Source organism: Gopherus flavomarginatus, chromosome 11 (genome assembly GCF_025201925.1).
Source record: "Gopherus flavomarginatus isolate rGopFla2 chromosome 11, rGopFla2.mat.asm, whole genome shotgun sequence".
Classification (NCBI taxonomy): Eukaryota; Metazoa; Chordata; order Testudines; family Testudinidae; genus Gopherus; species Gopherus flavomarginatus.
The window spans coordinates 9459127-9464226 of record NC_066627.1 but is presented as its reverse complement, the minus strand read 5'-3'; the positions used below and the strand labels follow the sequence as shown (position 1 = coordinate 9464226).

The 5100-nt window shown below is 52.0% G+C and overlaps 1 non-coding gene across 1 annotated transcript; it reads right to left on the bottom strand.

Moving 5' to 3' along the window:
- Positions 1–2446: 2446 nt before the first annotated feature.
- On the bottom strand, positions 2447–2520 carry TRNAK-CUU (transfer RNA lysine (anticodon CUU)). Its single transcript has one exon. It is a non-coding gene; the product is annotated as a tRNA-Lys (tRNA).
- Between the last annotated feature and the right edge of the window lie 2580 nt (positions 2521–5100).

Genomic DNA, 5100 nt, shown 5'->3' with positions numbered 1-5100 from the left:
ACACATACCCCTTAATGGTGAGTACTTTTCAGGTGAGGGTGAAGCTGAAGGCTTAACTGAAAACAGTTTAAGAAGTGCTTCCGTCTCTGGCACTCAGCTATCCAGCTCCCAATGGGGTCCAAACCCCAAATAGAGCCCTTTTACCCTGTAGAAGCTGTAATATCCTGTGACCAGGACAGCTGCCTAGCAGACTGCGCATCTGCCTGCCAGCGTGAGAGCGCATAAGGTACTAATCCAGATAGTGGTGGCTGGGTGGCAGCAGTTATGAAAAACCAGCAGAATGGTGCAGCAAAAGTGTGCTGGGCCCATAACCCAGAGATTAATGGATCAAAGCCATCCTCTGCTACATGTGTGCTTGCTTCTTTTCCCTCAGGGCCTTCCAGCAAGGCAGTGACCAGCAGAGCACCAAGAGCCTAGGTCATGAGGCTACCTGGACTGAAGGCAAGAGGCAGGCCTGGGCCTCCTGTCCTGGAATGAGGCTGCAGTACTTCCTGGTCCCCTTTTCCCACCCACACTGGCAGGCAGCGTGTGCTGCAGGAGAACAGGAAGGAGGCTCTCGGGACACCAGGCAGTGCTGTGTTTGTGGCTGTCAGGGGAAAGAGCCTAGGCTCCTGACTCAAACTGCCATTGACTGGCGTGGCTCTGCACACCGTCAGCCAGGGCAGGCCAGGCTGTGGACGTGACTCAGGTGTGAGCAGCATGGCCGCGCTTTCCTGACAAGGCGTGAGGCAGGCCAAGAGCTTTGCACAGCCTACAGGGAAGTGGGAGGGAGGCGTCTTTGAGCCGGCGTGTCTCGTCTGCTTCTCCTTTGCCACTTGGGTGGAGGCGGGGAGAGAGCGAAATGTTCCTGGCTGAAAATTTTTGTGCTCGGCCTTGAGGATTAAACCTGAGCCTCTGGAACAGCTGCTGGGAGATGGGTTTCTGAATGACATGCAGCCCGGTCTTCGGGCCACTAGCTGAACGCACTGAGGCCAAGAGGCAGCAAAATGGGACCTTTGAGGCTCTCCGCAGGCAGGGCCAGCTTTAGGAAGTGCGGGGCCCAATTCGAACATATTCGGCGGGACCCCGGCAGGGATGACTAAAAAAAAACCCATGTAAATAAAAGCCTTTCATTTCTTAGCAGCCGGTTCCCTGTAAAAAGTTCTGATTTAAGGGATGTGCCACAGTATGTATTTTTTGTACCAATAGGGTTACCATACATCCATATTTTTAAAAATTTCTCCCAAATGGTCTATTTAAGAACCAAAAAGCTGGACATGTCCAGGAAAATACGGATGTATGTTAACCCTACCTAAAATTCTTTTTTAAAAAGATGGGCCTGAACTAGAAATGAGCTCCGTTTCACATGTGTGGGTCCCTGCCACTCCCTGGGGGTGTGCTAGGGTGACCAGATGTCCCGATTTTATAGGGACAGTCCCGATTTGGGGGGTCTTTTGCTTATATAGGATCCTATTACCCCCCACCCTGTTCCAATTTTTCACACTTGCTGTCTGGTCACCCTAAGGTGTGCACATGTGTGGGTCACAGCTGTTCACTGCCCCTCTCATTGCAACGTGTGTGCAGGGTTACTGCCCTGGGAACTGCAGGGCACCAGTGGACATGGGGCTGGCTGGAGGCAGGGCAGGGGCTGACTGGAGGTAGGGTCTGGCTGCAAGCAGGGCAAGGCGTGCGGGGCTGTCTGCAGACAGGACAGGGGGTGCAGGACTGGCTGCAAATGGGCTGGCTGCAGGCAGGGCAGGGTGTGTGGGACTGGCTGCTGACAGGGGCTGGCAGCAGGCAGGGGGATGTGGGGTGGAGTGGGCTGGTTGGCTTCAGGCAGGGCCTCAGGGGAGTGCGCAGGGGTTGGCAGGCCTGGAGACAGAAGAGTGTGGGACTGGCTGGCTTAAGGCAGGGGAGTGCGGCAAGGGTTGACTGGAGACAGGGCATGGGGTGCGGGGCTGGTGCAGGCAGGGCAGGGGGTGCAGCAGGGGCTGGCTGTGGGCAGGGGTGCGGGTACAGGGGGTACAGCCTACCCTGTACAGTAAGTGCCCCCTCCTCCACCAAAGTAGCAGCAGCAGCCCAGGGCTCGGGGGCTATTTAAAGGGCCTGGGTCTCCCCTGCTTCCACCGCCCCAGCCCTTTGAATAGCCGCGGGAGCCCTGGGGAAGTGGCGGGGCTCCGGGGGCTGTTTAAAGGGCCGGGGCTGTAGAAGCAAAGGGAGCCCCAGACTTTTTAAATAGCCCCCAAGTCTCCAGCAGTGGGGCTGTGGTGGCAATTTAAACAGCCTGAGGCTCTAGTCTCTGCTGGGAGCCCCAGGCCCTTTAAATTGCCCCCTGGGGAAGCTGGGCCACCCTAGTACAGTGCACCAGCAGGGCTTGGGTGCGGGGCCCGATTCAGGGGAAATGGTTGAATTGGCCTAAAGCCGGCCCTGCCCGCAGGGAAGCAAGGAAGTAGCACAGGCTTATCACTGTCCCTGGGTGGGCTTGAACCACCATCCTTTCAGTTAAGAACCAAACGTGCTGACCCATTGCACCACAGAGACACAGACAGGCCAGGCTGTATGGAGCACAACAGTCAGGAATCAGCTCAGGGTCCAGTCTAGCACATGCATGCAGTGGTTGGACAAGCAACAGCAAGGAACTGGACTGGTGCGGAGTGAAAGATCTGTGGGAAGGAACCGAAAATAGTACTGGGGCTGCGGTACAGGGCTTGCATACACTTTCTTTGGCCTGTTTTGCTGGAAAAGTTAGCAGGGCAAGCTTGTTAGTCACAGGTAAGGGGGTGAGTTTATGCAAATTCTGGACTCTGGGACCACAGCTGGGGTGGCACATGCACCCTCTCTGCAACCAACTTTTGTTACTTCACTCCATAACAGCACACACAAAGCAACCTTTTACCTTTCAGCACCAAAATATACTGTAGAAGAAATCTAATAGCATAACTTTAAAATGAGAAACTTCAGTACTAACAACAATTCTAAAGATACTCAAAAATAACTCTGTCTTTAGACACCAAACACAAAATCAATCAGACCAAGAACAAACATCTATTTCTACTTCCCACACACTTGGGAAGGGAGGAGGGGTTTGGAATCCATACCCCTTAATGATGAGTACTTTCCAGGCGAGGGGCAAGCTCTCAGGCCTCAAATGCCAGGTACAGTTACTCTCTCCTTGATCCAAACTAAACAGGAAAATACACTTGATTACTCCTGCCCCAATAACAAAGAGATGGGGGATCCCACAGCAGCTGAAATGACCATTTGGACAAGCACTCCCCTCATGCAATCTGGGGTGGGTGTAACCATGCAAATGACATCAGCCCCAAAAGGCCTTTACAACAGATCACCAACAGATGGCAGGGTAGAGTTCATACCGACCCTGCTTAAACTAGATTGTGGCAAAGATTAAAAAACACTGAATGTTAAAACTCACCAAACGCGGGTGAATCCATTCTCATTGTCGTACCCACTTCTTAAACTCCACACCTGAACGTAGTCCTCACATGGACAACATACCCTCCTAACTCAGTGTCTGTACGTTAACCTTTTACCCCCAGTCAGGGCTATGGCAGATTCTGTATTCCTTACGCCACCCGATCTTAAACCGAACTTCGCACCCCTTGGGTAATCTGTACATTGTTCCCTGATCACCAGAAACTTCTACACCTAAATGCTGTACCGTACACCTTTTTTTTCTTTGAACGTCATCTTACTAAAATGTTGACATTTGTTCGAGATCCCGGCTCCTGTTCCCTTGCAAGGCGTGTGCCTTTGCTCCAGGTTTTAGTCTGCTAATACAGCGGGGGCAGGGTGGGGGCCGATTGAGCCAGAGGAGCTTGCCTGCTGCAGACAGGGATCAAAGGCTGAACCTCATCCCCCACGAGCTGAAGGCTTAATTGAAAACAGTTTAAGCAGTACTCCCGTCTCCGGCACTCAGCTACCCAGCTCCCAATGGGGTCCAAACCCCAGATAGATCCTTTTTACCCTGTAGAAGCTGTAAAAGCCTGTGACCAGGGCAGCTGCCTAGCAGCCGGCGCATATGCCTGCCAGCGTGAGAGCTCGTAAGGCACTAATCCAGATAGAGGTGGCTGGGTGGCAGGGGGAGTAAAGAGCCAGCAGAGTGGTGCAGCGGACACGTGCTGGGCCCATAACCCAGAGGTCAATGGATCAAAGCCATTCTCTGATACACGAGCACTTGTCTCTTTTCCCTCTGGGCCTTCAAGCGATCAAAACCCTCGGCTTGCGGGCCCAGCTCTGTCTGCCATGTGCCTGGGCAGCAGCAGGACAGTCTCAAGAGAGCAGCTCCCACCCATTATCTCTTGTAGTGGAAAGGAAGTAGAATTGTGGTTGGACTTTTGCTATTTCTGTTCAGGGAGTCAGTGGCTGTGAGGCAACCCTTACTGATAATGGCAGGGGAAGAGTTCTCTCTTCTGCATTGATGCTGCAATTTTTTGTTGTGCCCTTTCTCTCCCCCTTCAATGCAGGCAGGTAGGCTTGGTGGCTTGGGGATGTGGGTCAAGCCTGGTTTCTTTTGGCAGACACCTGGTTGAGAACTGGTGCTCTACGGTCTTGTCTAAACTGACCAGCCCTAATGTCTGTAACCTCGTCTCATACTTTGGAAGCCTTTTATTTACCCCTTTCCACTGCAAAAACGACTATTTAGTCCTACTCTTTCTTTCCAAGCTGCTAACCAGTTACTGATCCATGAGAGGGCCCCAGCCATCTGGAGTAGCTTGTGACTGTGAGTGGCAACCTCAGGGCAGATTGTTAAGAAGCAGAGCACAATCCCCAAACTGGTTGTGTGTTCTAGACTTACATTTCACCAAGTGTCAGATTCTGGATGACACCCCTTTTATGACTTTTTAAAGCAAACTTGCTATTTTTGCATCATTTGAGCGTTCTATGCAGAGGACTAGAAATGTTTCTATTAACCTGAATGTTAGATCATTTTAACATTGGCTGGAATCACAATGTTAAATTAGTTCTTATGACTTTAATAACTGATACTTCCTCTATCTCAGGACTAGCTATTATACTGATTTTTGGACTAGGGAGATGGAATAGCAGCTTCCTCCATCCCTTGCACACATCACCCTGTTACTGTGGCACTGAACCCCCAGG